The sequence below is a fragment of the Callorhinus ursinus genome, unplaced genomic scaffold (assembly GCF_003265705.2).
Source record: "Callorhinus ursinus isolate GAN/ISIS: 27379988/994484 unplaced genomic scaffold, GSC_fseal_2.0 scaffold9, whole genome shotgun sequence".
In the NCBI taxonomy this organism is placed as follows: Eukaryota; Metazoa; Chordata; class Mammalia; order Carnivora; family Otariidae; genus Callorhinus; species Callorhinus ursinus.
Window position 1 is genome coordinate 26,772,811 of NW_027397071.1, and position 19,988 is coordinate 26,792,798.

Consider the following 19,988-nt stretch of genomic DNA (forward strand, 5'->3'; position numbering starts at 1 on the left):
GACACAGGCCACCCAGGGTGCAGTAGTCCAGCCAGCTCTTTGGAACACACTGCCCATGCCTCCCATCCTGTGGTCATTTCCCACTGCTGCTTTATGGGCTACCTCATCTTCTGCCAACCGTCTTTCAGATGGCCCTCATTCAGCCAAATGGCTTTAAATTCCACTTGCTAAGGGTGATGCAGATCCACCCTATGACCCTCTCTGAAAAGACCCTACCTTCATAGCCAACTTGCTCAGATGCATCTGCTTGGTATGTCAAAAAAACTATCTGTATTTAAAGTTTGCCAATGTAGCATGAATAAATTATAGAAGAATTATTTCTGAATTATGTAGCTCCTTTCAGAGTATCACATTGAGAAGTTATAGGTTATATGCATTTACTTTAAAGATGACTCCAAGCATTATGAACTGCCTTCTTTGGAACGGTGTTAGAAACCTGTGACACATTACGATCCATGCCTAGGGGCAGGCTCATTTCATGTCTGAGCTCATTTCAAACTACACTCCCATACCATCTCTTTACTTCAATTCACGGGCCATTTTTTTCTTCCTAAAGTCACCATTCAACCTGTGACCATAGGACATTCACATGTGCTTCCATACCACCTGTACTTCCCTTTTTTTAAAAAAAAGATTTTATTTGAGAGAGAGAGCACAAGCAGGGAGAATGGGAGAGGGAGAGGGCGCAGGGGGAGGGGAAGAGAGAGAAGCAGGCTCCCCACCGAGCAGGGAGCCCAATGTGGGGCTTGATCCCAGGATCCTGGGATCATGACCTGAGCTGAAAGCAGACCCTTAAGCAACTGAGCCACCCAGGCACCCCTCTCCTTAACAACTTTTGAAGTGGCAATTTTTCATTTAATTGCAGCGATCGATTCGCCTGTCTCCCCCAGTAACCTGCAACCTCCGTGGGGGCAGGGACAATGTACATTTTTGCTTACCTTCTGTCCCCAGAACCTGGCATAGTGTCGGGCACACAATAGCTGTTTACTAAATAGATGCTAAAAAAATACTATGAAATACACTCATTGGTGGAAATGTTTCAGTTTCTGAGAGCAGATCAGCCAAAAATCATTCAAATCAAAGTTGAAGAATGTTAAGGCTGAGCTGTTCTGTCTTTGATCAAAAGATATAGGAAAGATTTTGCTGCTAGTTGGGTTTAAACTGATTTTGGAGACAACTCTCAAAAAGCCTAACAATTTAACAATGCTTATTTGGATGTATATGAAGATTAAAAATTTTTAAACTTTTTTTTAATGGAGTAAGAGTTAATTCTCAGAAAGATTCACCCAGATTAGGCCAAATTTTAAACAAAGTTACCATTTACTTCATCGGGCAGTTTATTAGGCACCCTAATCCTCCTATCTGATTCTTGCCCCCAGTTTGCAGATGAGGAAACTGAGGGTACAAGAGGCCAGGGCTACATACTGAGTAAGCGGCAGAGCCAGGATTCACATGCAGGTCTATTTGATCACAAGAGCTAGGTTTTTAATCTAAGCCATGCATTAAGCGAAGAAGTAAATGTTGACATTTAGAAATAATGCATTGCACCCTCCTGTAGAAAGGTACAAGACTACATAGAGCCTGATACTACCAACTGGGGCAAATAATTAAGTATTTTAAAAAAATAGAATCTGGATGCCAATGATGTGGTAGCAGGGAAACTAGACAATTTATAACAAAGGAATAAGGAGAAACATGAACTATCATCTACTGAAAGCTTGTTTTATGCCAGATACTGTATTAGATGCTTTACTGTTAATATTTCCTTTAATCCTAAGAATCCTGTAAAATGGGTAATAAGAGTCAAGAAAGCAGAGATGTAGAATAACTGATGTTTGGCTACCACAATGTTCCTTCCCTCCTTCCTAAGGATGTGACCTCCCACATTTTAGTGGGGCACAAGGTTTTCAGAAATAAGGACAATATTTTCCAGTCTCTATTCCAGCTAGGTGAGGTCACATTACTAAGTTCTGGCCAATGAGATGGAACAAGGAGTGTATGATGGCCTCTGGGAAATTTCTGTAAGAGACCATGGTCTCTTGCCTTTCCCCTTTTTTCCTGCCTTCCTTCTTTCCTCCTTTCTACTACTTGGAACCCACATGTGATGGCTGAGGCTCCATCTAGGACGATGAGGTTGAGGGCCTCTTCTGATGTGTGGTAGATCTATAAGGTGGAACCCTAGGTCTCAGAAGACTGTAATATCTTTATACCAGCCCTGGATTGTCTCTTTATAAACTTTTTTTTTAGTGTGAAAGAGAAACAAACATCACTTTGTTTAAACCACTGTTTCTGCCGTCTCTGTAACTGGCAGCTAATCTTAACTAATCCAGCAACTGGTTCATCAGGCCCTTCTGCAAAGTCCACACTCTCAGGTAGAAGCTGAAAAACTCCTGTTTATAATTTGCAAAAGATTGGGGGAGGAGGGCAGTGAAAAAGGCTGAAAAGGAATTTGACAGAAGAAAAGAAGGTTTAAATCATGCTCTCAAATCTGCACACCTGAGAAAAGATCAAAAGGAATATGCTACTCAACAATAAAGAATTTAGTCTCCATCAGAGATGGGCGGGGGGAGAGCTCAGTCACCTGCACAGAGCTGGAAATAGAAGAGAAATAGAAGCAGCACAGCTGGTAGTTTCTGAGAAAAATGCTGTTGGCGGAGGAGTAAGCACTGGAGAACGGAGCCCTGGAAATGGCCATAGGATGAGACAGTCAAGAACAAAGAATTACAAGGAACTCTGAAACTGAAGAAGCAGGAGATGAAGCTCAAAGATACATGGTCTGGAAAGGGACAAGCAGAATCATGTGACCCATATCAAGGACAGCATAAAGGTCAAAAAGGCAAAAGGAAAGGTCAAGAACGAAGCTCTGACAGCTCATTTTTAATTCATTTCCTTTACACAGGTTCACAACAGCACTGAAGAAGTGAATTTAAATTGTGTTGCAATGGAGTAGAATCCTAAATGAGAGGAAGTCACAGAACAGGGAGTTTATTATTACCCTTTGCTCAATTTCTAAATGAACAGCAGTGGTAAGAACTTAGCAGAGAGATTCAATGACTGCAGTTAAGCCTCATTTTATTTAAGATCAATCTTCATGATTCAGAAAAGGAAAAATAATTTATGTCTGCCAAAGATGCTATTTTAAACATCAGAAAAAAAACTAACTCACAATAAAGGTATGTAGGAAGTGTAGAAAATATAGATGGGAAATAAAATGAAAGTAAGTGATAGCAATAAAAGAAAAGACAGGAATATCAAAACACACGACAGAGATGAGAATGCATTTTACAACTGGTTAAAAAAAATTCTGCGCTATAACTGGACCTCCCAGATTGCTTTTGAGTGGTCACAGGTCTGAATCGTTTGTGGAACATCCAGTATTCTCTTAGTCGGGGAAATGGGGAAGGACATGCTACATGGAAGGCAAAGCAAACCATTCCACCAAGTCTGGAGTAACACGACAGCTTTAGCATACATTCATTTCTGATATTATCAGTGTACGCTAGAAGGGGGATGGAAAGGAAAAACAAAAATAAAATTTGGAAATTCAACTTGAGAGACACCAAGTGTAAATGGAGGATTAAATACGCTATTTTTTGTATGGGCAGTAAAAAAATTAGGAAAGCCCATAAAAATACCCAGATACCATTAAAAATGATTTGAAAAAAATTTTTTCAGTTGTTTACAAATAAAAACATTGGCTAAAGCAAGAATCTTTTAAATATTAAAGTATTTGCCCGTTTCAACTTCAAGAAAAGAACAAAAACATCACAAACTTCAGGCCACTGAAGGAAAATACCCACACAGTCTTAAAAATAATTGGAGTGATAATGGAATGTTATTCAGCGCTAAAAAGAAGTGAGATATCAAGCCATGAAAAGACCTTGAGGAAACATAAATGCCTAATACTAAGTGTAAGAAGCCAATCTGAAAAGGCTACAGAGTGTATGATTCCAACTATGGAGACCATAAAAGGATCAGTTGTTGTTAGTTGGGGAGGGAGGGATAAAAAGGTGGGGCATAGAGGATTTTTAGGGCACTGATACTGTGATATAGTATCATAGTCTGTTATTACAGTGGTAGATACATGTTACTCTATATTTGTACACCACCAAGAGTGAACCCTAATGTAAACTATGGACTTTGGCTGATAATGATGTGTCACTGTGGGCTCACTGATTATGATGAATGTTCCACTCTGGTGGGGGATGTTGATAATGGGGCAGCCTATACACGGGTGCGGAGGGGGATGGGAGCTTTAAGGGAAACCTCTGCACTTTACTTTCAATTTTGCTATGAACCTAAAATTGCTCTAAAAAGATGAAGTCTATTAAAAAAAAAACAACTTGGTGGGTCTGGTATCTTCTTCAAGTTGTATTGATTAGGGCCCTTTTCGTTTTAATTAATGTTGGTGCTTCCATTCTGAGGATTCTGAAGAATGAAACAGCAATGGGGAATGGTCTTAGAAAAGCAAATCTTAACAAGCAGTCAAATGAAGTCACTCCAAATGTGAAAATATACATGTTAGGCTGGACATGTTGGAACACCTTTCCAGTCGAAGAAAAACAGAACAAGTTTTGAAGAATAGTAAATTTAATTCTAACATGTAGGTTTTTTATTTTTTGCTATAATAAAAACATTTTAGGGGGATAGTAGGTATAAGAAAAAGTACCATGACTCAACTGTACAATCAGTGACAACTTCGCCTCCTTCATTACCTGAACTAAAAGTAGTATCAGACATGTTAAGGCTTATATTCTTAAATCACACAGGCCCAATTACTCCGGGGATTAGCTGTCATTTTACATTCTCTTCAAGAGTGGAGCTCGGACTAGGAAAGCCAGGGGCAAAAGAAAGTCACCTTGGCACCCACAGCTCAAAGGAGCATTTTGGGTTCTCAGGAGGTGCAACCTGAACACACTGAGGACATTGGAATTGTTAAATAATTATACTGCATTTTGAGGACTTCTGTGCCCTTCAACCCTACACTTAGGTTTAAGAGACAGAACAGTCTGACAAAGACACATGCCATTTAATTTTCTCCTAGAAAGCAGGGAGCAAATGGACTATTTCAAATTGGCTACATATTTGCAACTTAAAAATTTCATACTGCTATCTTTTTCAGAGCTTTAAAACCAGTTTTGAGGCAAACGTATTCAAGAAAGTTCAGGCATAGGTTTGTTTTTAAATTTAGGTTCAAACTTTCTTGGGAAGGGAAAGGGGGTTGCAGTCTTTCTGACTACAAAAGAAAGTCTTCCACAAATGTCATCTGACTAAAGGCAACCTATGGACTTTGGGAAGTCAGTTGGGACACAGAGTAATGAGCCAACAACCGAGCCTCCTGCCTTCTGACCTCTCAGCACCTGCTCGACTGTAACCTAGAAGAAGGGAAACTCTTGGCTTCTCTACGTGGGTACAGGTTGCCCCCCACCCCACCCCCTTCAAGCAAAGGAACACCAACACCATCAAACTGTAGGCGAACAAGGACTACCCAAGGAGTTTGTCAAAGAACAGCGCAAGGGCAGGGGGCAAAGGAGCGCGAGCAAAGGCGGACGCCCTCGGGAGAGGTCTGCCCACTCTAGCCTGGGAAACCAGAACCCAGTTCCCGCACCGCGCCGAGGGCTCACACTCAGGTGCAGCGCCGAGACCTCTGCGGCGGAGAGGGGACCGCCTCGTCGTGGCCGCCCCCTCCTCTTGCCCCGAATGACCCCAGCACCCAGGAGGGGTCCTCTCAGGGGTTTCGCTCCCTCTCTCCCGCAGACAAGGGAGCAGCCAAGCTGCCACTCATGTGCGGCCGCGCCACCTGCCTGCAGGCCCGGCTCGCAGGTGAAGCGCGGGCAGGTAACCGCACCTGCTCGACCAGCCCCACCTGCTGCGTCCCCTCACCCCGTCCTCCGCCTCCACCGGTGGGGTCGGCTCGGCTCCTCCTCCGGGAGCGGGGGGGGGGGGTGCCCCGCTCCGACCTACCTGAGCGACCCCAGCCCCGGGCGCCCGCGCTCCCCGCTGCGTGCGCCCCGCGCCGCCCCGGGCGCGCCGGCGGCCGTACCGCGCCGGCACTTTCTCGTTGACGGCTGCTGCGGGCTCAGCGGGAAGCCCCAGCGTTGCCGGGCTCGCCGCCTCCGACCGGCTCCATTGTGACGCGGCGCGTTCCTCCGGCCAATCGCCGCGCGGCGGCGCGAACCGCTGACTAAGTTCGCGTGTGGAGGAGGAGGGGACTGGGCGGAGGCGGGAGGCGGAGGCGGTGGCCGCGGGGTGGCGGCGGCAGAGGCGGAGGAGGAAGAGGAGGAAGAGGCTGCGGCTGCTTCGGTAGCTGCCCCTGCGGTGAAATTTGCAGCCGCCACGGCCCGAGTGTGTGCCCAGCTTCGGGCGCGCGGGGGCCGGTGACTCACCCCTCGCCGGTGGAAACAAAGCGCAGCTGCCGTCACCCGGAGCGCGCCATGTGGCCGCCCCGGCCCGCTCGCCACAGCTGGGGTCGGCGGGCAGCGGCGCCCAGCTACGCGACTCGCGGGCGGCTGGAAAACGCGGGGGCTGTTTTCAAGAGAAGGGAGGGACGGGGGCTTCGGGCGGTCCGCCAGGCGCACGGGGCAGGAGACTTTGGACTGCATTTTTTGCTGCCCGCCCCCCCGCCTTTTCACGTGGGCACCCCTGAGTAACTTATTTTCGTAATGTGTGCTGGGCCCTGAGGGAAGGCTCAGGTGGAGCACGTGGGAACCTACCTCTTAACACAAAAGTCTTTGCCTTTATTCGGCGGGCTTAGGAAGGCCCCAGGGCCGAGTCCCCGTGCGGGAGAGTTGACGGTTGTCCCAAACCAAGGGCCCCCAATATCATCCGTCTCTCTCAGGGGTCCTTATCCTCGGCAGAGGGAACATGGTGGAGGGGCCATGCTTAAGGCATCACCAGCGTTTTACTGCTAATACACTGCAGGCCCACCTCATCTACTGCCCCACTTGGTTCCCTCTACGGTTGGGGCCCTGCCTTTGAAAAGTAACAATGCGCCTTAGAGAACAAACAAAAAAATCAAACCCAGGAATTTGGGGACTTAATGTTGTCATCCTCATTCAGTCCCCATTTCGTCCCCACCCCAGATTTATCTCGGGCTTTTTGCACAGACTATCATCTTCAACACAATGATTCAATTAGGCAACATTTATATCTCCGAGTTGCTATGGCAATCACATGCCCATTAAAAAAAAAATTTGTAGAGGAACCTCCCAAAGGAATAAAATGAAGCCTATAAAAGACACAGATTTGGGGGGTATATCTGATGGGTTTGTGTAAATGGGAGAAACCGGCACAACTGGGTTATATGAGACCAAACTGTGTCCTACAAAGACTGTTCAGATTAGGACTACAATTTGAATTACTCTGAAAGGGAATAAGAAGAAGGCTGTCTTTCTGACACTGATCTATTCTTTCCTTGTCCATTCCATTCTAGGTTGGCACCTGTCTTCTTCCTGAGTCTTGGAGGAAAGGTTGAAAGAGCATTTCTGCATAAGGTCTTTCAGAGAGAGTTTTTATTGAATTTATGTGTGAGACGCTGGGTATGTACAGATCTGTTAAGCCAATTTAGGTTTAGGTTTGCTCCTCAAAGGGCTTACCACCTGGAGAGGAATATAAAAAAAATATACAGAATTAAATATGAAACAAGGAAAAACGTGAGTGTTATAAGCAATACTGACTATAAAGTCATGAGATTAAAAATTGAAAATGTCCAATTTTCCATATGTATCTTGGAATGTTTGGAAAGGAATTTTCTCTTCCCTTCCAAATCCACGGACAGATAATCCATCTTCTATCATATCACTACCTGTGTGACTGGGTGTAGTTACTTAACCTCCTTGGGAATCAGTCTCTTCCTCTGTAAAGTAAAATATTATAAACCAGATGATCTGTTAAGATTCCAGTTCCAACGATGGTATGAATTAAAAGCTGACTGCCATGCTTGGTAACTCAAGGTACCCTTTGCAAGAAGTTGAAGTCATTGAGTTCATTAAGACTGCATTAGCTCTGGGTTAATCTCAGACATGTTGCTTATAAATATGTTTATTTTATTCCAATTCTCATGAACAATGTCACCCTCCATGATGACAACATTTATTATTGTCACTAGAGGATGTGGGCCTTTGAATTTGTGATATTGCTTCTGGGAATCCTCCTCTGAAACATACAGTGGATGTTTTCTCTTGTTTCTTCTTCCCCCTGTGATGCTTCATATAAGCTCCTGCTTGCATTACAGTGAGGAGAAGGATGAATAACCTCTAATCCTACTCTTGGAGAACTTTAATACTATGCATGTGGTATGGGACCATAACGAAGAGAAAGTATTTACTAACTGGAAACTACTGGCATCCCGGAGTAGACCTTATGAGAAACATAAATGCGGTTTGTCTTTTTATGCCTGTACCCAGTTTTAACACTACATTGTAACCTCTTTGAAAACAGGACCTGTGGAGTCTTAGAAAATGACTTAGACTATGTCAGTCCTTACAGGATTACAGGAGTATCTGAAATTCTCTAAGGGACTCTCTGATTAAGTTACTTTGTTAAAAAAAAATTCTACAAGACTCAGTCACTATTTCCACAGCCAAATTAATTGAAGTCTAAAATGTTAGCAGGCTACCTCTGAGCTAATTCTCTGAAGGGAAAAGAAAACAACAACAAAAAACCACACATCTCTGAGTGTCGTCAGCATAAGCTATGCTCCATGTGGCTGTCTTGATAAGAGTTTCATTTTTTTTGTCTTGAGAAATTTTTTATGATTAATGGAAGACAGAATATTGTCCAATGTTAACAGTTCTTTTCCAATTCTGTATTCTAAAAATTATTTATGATATGAAAAATCCTCTGTCTTTAAATTAATTAAACATTTGAATGTCTACACAGTATAAAAGGAAGACTGGGGATCGGACAGAGGTAAGGGAAATACCCAGATAAATACAGTAAATCATTTTCTTAAAGATATGTATTCTAGTGTGGAAGGTATATCCAGGTAGCATACAGCATCTCAAAGAGGAGGGAGGGTTGGTGGGCCATGTAGGTTGAAGGAGAATCACACTGAACATGGGTCTGAGAAAGTTTGGCTAGCTTTAAGATTCTAAACTGGAATATTACTTTTAAATATTGTCTCAGCAAAATAAATAAATAAATATTGTCTTAGCACCATGGTTCAAGTTTGTTAGTTTTATTGAGATGTCAGGTCAAAAGAACAAAAATTAGAAGTTATTCACAGTTTTGCATTCTCAGAAAGTTTGCCTGAGTCCCCCTGGCTCAGCTGTATATGGCTGAACACATCGTTATGGATAAAGAATTTTTATTTTTGGCCAACACTTCACCCTGTTTTCCTGACCTTTTCAATCTACTGGTTTCAGAGGTTTAACATGAGTTTTCTTGGGCCTGGGGAAAATTCTGAGAATAACCCCTGAGGATGAGCTCAGTGGTGGGAATTCTGAGGACACAGGATGAATAGGACATTGCACATGTGTCTGGAATAAAGTAGCTTGACCTAGAAATCCAGATTGCAATTGTGCAAGGCTGCTGTGCACTTCAGCGTGAGTTGATCCCTTATCATGGTCCCGCTCTGAAATATTCATGACTAGTTACTCTGTGTTCTCACCACTCACCATGCTGATTGCCCCCTCTGCCTTAATTGTACATTGCTCCTTACTTATGAGGAAAGTGCTACAGAGGTGACCTCCCAGCCTCTTCTCTGAAGGAAAAACACCAATTCCTGCAGCAGGATGCCCCATATCCCCAGCTGATGCGTCTTCTGGGAAGTTGTCCAAATACTTCTTTGAAAGTTTCCCATGCATCCCATTTAAAGAATACATACTGTCATCTGGGTCACATATTGGAATCCACCACACAGCAGCCAGCCAGTTACTGACTTTTGTCCCTTTCCTATCCATAAAAAGGAGGTGACTTCTAAGAAAATATTTGCAAGTGAAGCCAGGCTGAAAGCCTAGAGATTAAAGCAGGGTTGGTGCTCCTCAGTGTCTGCAAAGTGGTTGAAAAAGGCCCTGACGAGTTCTGCTAGTGACTGGACAGTGCTCGTTGGGATCCCTGCAAGGATTCCCTCTGTGTTCCATGAACCATGTTGCAATCTGTGCAGTAGGTTTCCTGGTGTTGTTACAGTGACTGGTTTCTGAGGTTCCACATAGTAAACCCTTCCATTTATATGGTTGAGGGTAACCCAAGTCTAAGACCAGCCAGATCTTGATTTCTCCCCTTTCTTCTTACCCTTCAGCAGCTGTGTGTGTGTGTGTGCGCGCGCATGCCAGAGCATTTCTTGGCCTGATATTAGGTCATCTGTTAATTATAATACACATTAAATATTGGACTTCAACTCTCATCTAAACTGATTCCTTTTTTTTAGAGGAAGGGAGAGGGAGAGAGAGAGGTGGGGGGAGGGGCAGAGGGAGAGAGAGAATCTTAAGCAGGCTCCACACCCAGTGTGGAGACCAACGTGGGGCTTGATCTCACAATCCTGAGAGCCTGACCTGAACCAAAATTGAGTCAGAAGTTTGACTGAGCCACCCAGGTGCCCCTAAACTGGTTGTTAAGGGTAGGAGCTAATATAGCTCTGTGGTTTATTAAGAATAAAAAAAAAATGTAAAAGAACAGGATTCAGGACATTTTAGAGCTGGAGAAGAAAGAGATATACGCAAGAAAGAGCACTGGATTTGGAGTCTTGGGTTCTACTCGTGGCTCTTCTGGCCATGAAAGCCATCAACAGTCTAGGGAGGAGTTTCTATTTTACAAGGTTTTTAATATATCTATTGTGAACTATCTAAGAAAAGAAGATGGATATAGTTCACTCATGTTTTAGAAGTTTCAGAGTTCATTTCACTCATTTACCATCCAACAAGATTTATCTTATGCAAAATACTGCACTGGTTTCGGGGGACACACTGGTCCATATGATGGATGTGGCCTTTGCTTCCTCAGGTCCACAGTCTCTCAGCATTCCTCCAGAGAACGTTAGGCTGGATGTGATAAATCAATGAGGACTGACTAACCAAACTCCAATCCGTCCCCACAACTCCATCCTCTTTGGCTTGGTCTCCTGAATTCTCCATATCTAAATGCAGACACACTTTCCAATTACCTACTTCTTCTACTGACTTATCTCTGTAAACTTCTTTGCATCCAATTTACTATCTCCACCAAACTATTGTTTTTGGAACATATAAAAGCAAAAGGACATTTCCCCTCAAGAAGTGTAAAAGTTTTAAAACTTGAAAAAATAGAGGCAAATATGTAGCCAGATAAGTGAGCAAATATGGGGCCTGGTAGAATCTCCTAACACAGGATATTGACATGGCTCAGAGCCTATAACTCAAATATGCTTGATAATAGCTTAATATAATCTAGTTACCTTATGAAAAAGAGCAGTAAAATAACAAAGCAGATGTTCTTTTTCATTACAAAACTGGTGGGCAAAAGTAGTAAGGCTTACACAGGTAGAGGAGAGGGTGGGTTAAAGTAAAAAACTTCTCAGAGAAATTGAGACCTGATGAGTAAATTAAAGAACTCGGGGCTTCAAAGAAACCTGTTGTTTTAGTGAGTAGAACAGCTTCTGGTGGTTGACAAAGGCCTTGTGTAGGTGGGGGAGTTATGGACGGCTTTATTACAAGTAAAGATGAAGTGAAGCATCCTGAAGGATGAAAACAGGTATATAGGTGGGTGGAAACTTTACACTTTTATCTTTATCTTTGAGTGAGCTTGAATGTCAAACAAAATTCCCGGATTTACTTAATTTACTTATCAGTTCAATAAGCAGATACAATATTTTGCTTTTCAGGGTCCAGGACAAAAAGGATCTGTGCGTTCTGAGTAAATAACAATCAAAATGCAAATAATTTCTATTTATAAACTAAAGCTCACACAAATTACTCAGTGTATTATAGTCATTTCTGAGCAATATTCTCTTACCTCTATATTCTTTATACCTAAGAGTGCTGTCATCTATTAGCAGTCCCTAGCCTTGCTGAGTCACTCTGTGAAACCTCCTGCAACCCAGCCATCATTCAGAAGCCCAGTAGGTTGAAAGATGACAATTACTTAATTGCAGATCCCCAACATCCTCTGGAGGATAAAAGCTATATCCATCACATGGACTATGCATCCCCAGAAACTGGTACAGTGATTTGCACATACTAGCCACAGAACAAATAGTTGTCAAATGATGAATGAATAAATGAAACAAAATGAAGTCTGTGATTTCTGAAATGCACATATTCTCTATTCTGTATATTCCAGGATTGTCTCAGGATTTAACCCCTAGCTCTGTTCACTTCAGCTCCTACAGTTTAACATGATGTCACTTGATTGAAGAATCAACAAATTTAAAAGACTGGGATTTGGAGGTGCAAAGGAGTACATAGGGATGATTTGAGACAACAAGGGGATGATATAGAAGTGGCAACATTTTTCAAAATTAGCTGAAAAAAATTTACTTATTACAAGATCACTTATTATATTTCTCATGGCTGTGAATGTCTTCATCTCCTCTTTCTTGGTAACATATACATCCACACTGGCATTGGGCCATTTCTTCCAACTTAAGTGTCTTGTGGCTTTGAAGTGTCATAATATCTTGAGGTTTCTTTGATAATATTTGACCAGAGGACTGGCTTTGGAGATGCCAGAAACCATGATGATTAGCATACAAGACAGCATACAAGACAATGCAACACCATGAATCAACAAATTATGACTACCTTTAGAAATAGCTACCTATATATAGCATAAGTGGCTAAAAGCATGGATTCTGGAGCAAGGCTACTTGGGTTCAAATGTTGGCTTTGCCCTTATGAGCTGTTTGAGTTTTGTTATTACTTAATTTCTCTTAGCCTTAGTTTTCTACTTGAAAAATGGGTTGTGGTAAGGATTAAATGAATAATATGGTTAGAATAGCTCCAGAAACATATTAATTTAGCTCTTATCATGATTTTTGGTAAGTGAACCACTCTGAACTAAGAGTTTCCATGCACAGAATGAGAGGTTTTGAGTAGATTATCTCTAAGACCTTTCTCAATCTACTGTTTTCAAGCAAGAACAGCTAGTCTATGCATTTTTCTACATATATGTGTGTGGTCAGAGATAGGGAAGTGGGTGATTAGTTAGTAAATGCTTTCCTTGATTGATGGAAGAAGGGGTTATTGGGATATTAGGCCAAGCTTCTTTCCTAGACTCTAAATTCCTTGGGAGTGAAAAATATATGGTTCTTCTTCCATATCCCAAGGCCTAACATGGTACCCGGGGATAGTGGGTGCTCAATAAACTGTTAATGAATGTGGAATAAAGGCTGTTGTGTCTTAAGTTCCCAGATGTGTGGGAATCAGAAAGGGTAGTAACTGCTTCCTAAGCCTTTTCTTGTTTTAACACTCCTTACACAAAATATTCAAAAAACAGTAGTGCTCTCTACTGGAGATATTCATAGTGCAGGAATTCAGTTAATTGGTTATTGATGGCAGGTTCTGATTGGAGTTCAGAAATCCTGGATTTTAGAACAAGGATATGGCAGATAGACATATTTTACTGTTTCAAGTACATATTTGGTGTATGTCATTGAAGATGACATGATTTGCACTAAAATTTCTTTGCCTTCTATTTCTGACCCTCCTTCAGAGCATTTGTTTGTTTGTTTGTTTGAAGATTTTATTTACTTATTTGACAGAGAGAGAGATAGTGAGAGCAGGAACACAAACAGGGGGAGTGGGAGAGGGAGAAGCAGGCTTCCCACTGAGCAGGGAGCCCGATGCGGGAATCGATCCCAGGACCCTGGGATCATGACCTGAGCGGAAGGCAGATGCTTAACAACTGAGCCACCCAGGTGCCCCCCTTCAGAGCATTTGTATCTATATACATTTGTACAAATTGTGTATTCTTTCTCACTCATTGTGAATAAAAAGAGGACAGCATTAATTAAAATATCAATGTTGAGAAAGTAAAAAGACAACCCGCAGAATGGTAGAAAATATTTATAAATCATATATTAGATAAGGGACTTGTATCCAGAATGTACAAAAACAAAACTCAACAATAAAAAAAGACAACACAATTTTAAAATGTCAACAATTTGTTGACATTTCTCAGAAAAAAGATATACGAATGGACAATAAGCATATAAAGAGATACTCAACATCATTAGTCATTAGAAAAATGCACATCAAAACCACAAGGAGATAATACTTAAAACTCATTAGGATGATTAAAATAAAAAAGACAATGACAAGTCTCAGTGAGGATGTGGAGATACTGGAATCCTTATAACATTGTTGATAGGATTGTAAAATTGTGTATCCACCTTGAAAGACAGACAGGCAGCTTCTCAAAATGTTGGCCATAGAGTAACTCTATGACCCAGAAATTCTACTCCTAGGAATATACTCAAGATAAATGAAATATCACCATACAAAAACCTATACATGAATGTTCACAGCAGCATTATTCATAATAACCAAAAGGTAGAAACAGCCTAAATATCCATCAACTCATGAATGGATAAAGGAATTGTGGTATATCAGTATAATGGAATATTTTTTGGCCATAAAAAGTAATGAAGTATAGATAAGTGCTACAACATAGACAAACCTTAGAAACATGCTAAGTGAAAGAAACCAGTCACAAAAGACCGCATATCCTATGATTCCATTTACACGAAATATCCAGAATAGGCCAACCCACACACACACAAACAGTGCATTAAAGGTTGGGGGAGAAGGGGCAGAGAGTGACTGCTAATGGGTACAGTGTTTATTTTTGGGGTGACAAAATGTTTTAACATTAGACAGTGATGATGATTACACAACTGTGTGCATAATACTAAAAGACAATGAGTTGTATACCTCAAAAAGGTGAATTTTGTGGTGAATTACATCTCAATATAACTGCTATTAAACGAAATCAATGTTCTCTAAACATACTCAGTTGCAATAACCATAGGACAAAATGTCAGGCTTTGGTGGATTTTTAAAACCTGTACTTTGCCATATAAAGATCTCCTGGAGAGCTAAGCCAGTCAAGTGATTTCTGTTTTGTTTTGTTTTCAACTAATCATCTGAGGTTGTATTAGTATGATGCCAAAATTGTTATGGAACCTGGACTGGATTGCCCGACAGAAGAACCAAGTGGCACTCGCAGATCTTGGAGGATAGGAGGTTTATTTAACACCAGCGGGCTCAGAGGAGAGTGATCTCCAAAGGTTTGAGCCCTGAGCACAAACAAAGGGGGCAATTTATGCACTTCTACTTCGGCATACTTGGCACTTTTGGCATGTGCATGAAGCCGGGCAGAGGGAAGAACCCAGAAAAGCCCCAGGGCAAGGACTGGGACTCTCTCACTGGCTCTGTTGGCCATCTCAGGACACAGATTTTCCTTATCGAAATAACTGATTAAGAAGTAAAAAAAAAAGCAATTTGGTTATTTTAGTTTTATTGAATTTAGACTTTTTACTTTCTATTAGGCAAACTCTCAGGTATGTTATTTTTTTTAAATAAAAAGTATAAAAGAATGAATTCTGTATCAAGTACTCCCAAGCTGTGCATTTGGACTTATAATAAATGCTGGCCAGGGCTTTAAAATAATAGGGAATGTTATGTATATGTATATATTTCTCTTTTCATTTTTTTCAATTTTTGTTTCATATCTTTGGTGTTTTGTTGTTAGGTGCATGTGTTTATAATTATTGTATCTTCCTGATGGATTGATAGTTTCATCATTATAAAATGTCCCTCCAAGCTCTATTGTTGTTTACATAATGTATCTTTTTCTATCCTTTTACTTTCAATCTATGTGTAATTTGGCAACAAACTGTATCTCCTTTAGACAGCATTTAGTTGGATCCTGTTTTATTTTTAAACCCAGTTTGAAAATGTCTGCCTTTTGATTGAATTACTTAGTCCATTCACATTTGTTATGAGTACATTTGGACTTACATTTGCCATATTGTTTTCTCTATGCCTCAAGTCTGTTCATCTATTTCTCCTTTACTACTTACTTTTTCATTACTTGAATATTTTCTAATGTTGCATTTTAACTTCTTTAATGATGTTATCACTATACATTTTTAGTTATTTCCTTAGCGATTGCTTTAGGGCGTACCATATACATCTTAACTTGTCAAAAACAGCTCAGAATTATATTAACAATTCCAGTGAGATGTAGAGACATCATTCCCATATAGCTCTATTCTCTTTCCTCTGTTATTGTGGTATTATTATGTATTACCTCTATACATGTTATAAACCCAATAATATGTTGTTGTAATTATTGTTACTTGTATGTCTTTTAAAGAAGCTGAGAGAAGAGGAAAGAACAAGTACATAATTTGCGGCTTCTGTTATATTAGCCATCTTATTTGTCATTTTAGGTTTTCTGCATTTGTTCCTGTGGATTCAAGTTAACATCTAGAGTTAATTCTTGGCTCAGTATAGCTTTGTCCCCACATGCTGTTATGAGCAAATACATTACATTTCTGTATGTTATATAAGGCCCAGCAATACAATTACATATATGTTGCTTTATGCTCTTCAAATCAGTTAAGAGAAGAATGGATAAGAAATATGTATTTATATTCTTATAATTACATAATTACCTTTACCAGTGCTCTTTGTTGTGTGTGTGTGTGTATTTAGATTACTTTCTGGGGTTATTTCCTTTCATTTCAGTCTGTTGAACTTGCTTTAGTATTTCTTCTAAGGCAGATCTGCTAGCAACGGAAAATATATTGCTAGCAATATTTTCTCTGTTTCATTCTCTCTCTGTTCTTCTGGTATTGCCATTATATGTATTTTGGTGTACTTAATAGTGTCTCAAATTTCTCTGAAGCTGTATTCATTTTTCTTCGTTCTTTTATCTGTCTGTCCTATGGATTATGTAATTTCTATTGATTATTTGTGAGTCCTCTAGTTCCGTCTTCTGCCAGTTCAGATTTTCTATTTAGCCTGTCTAGTGAATCTTCAAATTTCAGTTATTGCATTTTTTAACTCCAGAATTTCCATTTGGTTCTTTTCATAACTGCTATCTCTTCATTAATTACATTAATTGATGTAACATTGTCATCATACTTTACTTCTAAAATCCTGGTTTCCTTTAGTTCTTTAAACATATTTATAATGGCTTCGTTGAAGTCTTTCTGACAAATCTGACATGTAGTCACTCTTCCAGGCAGTTCTGTTGCCTTTCTTCTGGTATATAGATCACATTTTCCTGTTTATTTTGTATGTCTTATATTTTTTGGAAACAGAATATTTTAGACCACATATTATAGCAACTTTGGGTAATGGCTTCATTTCTCCCCTCCTCTGGGGCTTGTTGTTATGAGTTTATTTACTTGTTTAGGGACTGGTTAGATTACTTTAGTGAAGCCCCTTCTCCAACTCTCCCCTCCACCCTGCTAAACACACACACGATGAAGCCCCTGATGTTGTTCCTCAGGGGTCCATCCTTGGATATGGTCACAGTCACTCTGGGAGGACAGGGGTCTTGGTGTGGTTCTCTGTCTGATTATATGCCCACATCCATCCGTGTAGCCGGTTGCTTGCTCTATTGTTTGTAATAATGCTCTGGGGAATAAATTGCTTCACACATTAATACAATCAAATTTAGGCCCCCTTGGAGGGACGGTTCCTGACCTCGGTGTTGGAGGTTTATTCAGACTCTAGGAAAGCTCTTCCACCTGTATCTTTGCTTACTTTTCTCCAGCAACTCTTTGGTTCACTGTTTAGCCTATATCTTTCATGAATCTATCAGTCTCCTCCCAGTTGTCTTTCACCAAAACCTCTACTCTTTTTGAAAGCAGCCTTAGGCTTGAACTTCATATTCTGTTGCAAATGAAGTTGTTTCCTTTTTGGAAAGATCTTGAGCATTCTGTTCTATGGCCAGCTTTTTCTTCCTGCCAAAATTTCTGAGCCACAGCTCTGGGGCTGAGGGAAGGAGAAATAGCTCACGTCTCCCTAAGTGAAACACTAGATTAAAGAACTGAGAACTCAGTGGATGTAGGGGCAATAGCCCCAGGTGTCCTTGGCTTGTCTCCCTTGGCATGGTATCCCCGCCCTATGAGCTGAGGCAAGAGCAATTGGGACCTCAGTGTTCTACTATGCCCAAGGTAGAGACTTTGTCCCCTGAGTGGGAGTTAGTGGAAGAATGGAGTCCCTCCTCTTGGCTGCACTTGCCCAGAAGTTTGCCTCAGCAACTAGTAGTTAGGGGTAGCATGAGAAATGCTAATGTCTTATCCCTCCCAGGAAAATAGTCCTCCAATGAAAAGCTGGGGGAATTCAGAACTTTGTAATCTTGACTGTACTAGTCTGGAGTGAAGTTCCCATCTCACTGACCTGGAAGTAAGGAGGGAGGGTATAGCTGTTGGTTCAAATACCACGGGCTCTTGCAGTTTTATGGAGTTTTAGTAAATATTCTTGAGTAAATGTTTCCTCTTTTGCTGTATCCCCATAGGGCCACTTCCATTTTTTGTATGCCCCTAGGGTTAAGCATTTTTAAATGGTTGTTTTAGAAATGATTTCATTAGTTTCGCTGAGGAGTGACTCTGAGTTGCACACTGTCATGCCGGCAGTGGAACCAGGAAAGGGATACTTTGATCCAGTGTAGATCAGCATTGTCTTTAGCGGAGTGCTTTAGGTGTCTGTGGTTGCTAGTGGAAGGCCTAAGATCTATTTGTAGTAATAATGTTAATAATAATAAGGATAATTTCTTAGGCTAGTATTCCAGAAGCAAGGCTAAGATGGAAGTTCCTGCAGGTGGTTTGTTGAGGGAGTCCTTTAGAGAAGTGGTGACATGGGGATACATAAGTCCCCAGGCATCTCCTGAGGGAGGTCGTATGAGCCTATAGCAGCCAATACCCATCGCATCTAGGGAGGGATACTCTGTGCTGTAAAGAGATCGGGAGCGGAGTTCAACAGAGGTAAAGAAGAGTTCAAGAACTAAAGAAGAGAGAAATGAAAGGAGGAAAAAAAGAAAGAAAATAGAGAAAAGGATAAAAAAACGCAAAAAGCCGGGGCATGCGTGGAAGTGTCAGGGCAGCACCGACAATGTTCCCAGTGGTCATTCGGGAGTACAAAGGCCCTTGGCTTTGGCTTCAGCCTTCTGAGGTCAGGCATGTCAGAGCCCAACAATGTTGAAATCTCTTGGTTAATGTCATCCAAGGAGTGAGAACTTTGGGAACATTGCCCATGGACCCAGTTCCTACTCAACATGCTTAAATTATTTGGTTTAGCAAGGAGGAGAGCTATTTCCCTAAAGCAAGAGCCCCGCATGGCAAATATTTTCCTTCAGGTTAATTGGCAACAGAGAGACTTCAAGTGGCACTACCTGCCCCCGAAGCCCCACTGTGGTTCAAGTGCTAAATAGTTAGGTACTATATGCACATCAACTTAAATAGCATGCTGTGGTAACCTCTTCAGAAGGAGCTCTATTTTTGTAAATAGAGTATGCATGCACCTGATCTCTTTTTGATAAGTGACAGTGTGATATCTCTTAATAAGAACAAAGTGAAGGAGGATTTGCAGACTGAATCTACTCATTGTTAGGTGTGATAAATGCTTTCTCCTTTCACCGAAGATGCTTAATGAAGTAGATTATAGAGACCATTTTAAAACCTTTGCTTTTAAGGTTAAAGAGAAATTGCCATCCAGTAAGAATAAAATCCCACTCAACTGTTAAGTTAGGTACCTAATTAAACCCCATATATGCCAGGTAACATGTACTAGGGAGCTAGAAATCACTTTCTTTGTCTTGTTAATTTAAAATACATTAGCAGCTAAGTAACCCTCTCAATAGCACACCTGACTCCAAATGGTGTGCCATTCCAATACTACACACATATTTAAAAGTGGTGATTTTATCACAAAACAATACCTCTCCTATTCTCCTAAAGCAGAAGCTGTAACTTCAGACCCAGAAAAACCAGTGCAATCCAACAAATTAATAACTTCAACAAAATTACAAAGACCTCATTGACATATGAATATCGGGAG

The 19,988-nt window shown here is 41.1% G+C and overlaps 1 protein-coding gene across 16 annotated transcripts in view; it reads right to left on the reverse strand.

Moving 5' to 3' along the window:
- LRRC8B (leucine rich repeat containing 8 VRAC subunit B) overlaps positions 1-19,988 on the reverse strand; it is a 444,213-nt gene that overhangs the window by 108,684 nt on the left and 315,541 nt on the right. For 5 of the 16 annotated variants that reach the window (XM_073896363.1, XM_073896364.1, XM_073896362.1 and 2 more), the window contains exon 1: positions 5,965-6,573. The exons of 1 other annotated variant lie outside the window; for it this stretch is intronic. The gene's annotated coding sequence lies outside the window, so the exon portion shown is untranslated. Of the gene's footprint in view, positions 1-5,964; positions 6,576-19,988 lie in introns of those variants that run through there. 10 more of the 16 variants (XM_025872148.2, XM_025872147.2, XM_073896367.1 and 7 more) reach the window with 2 other exon arrangements.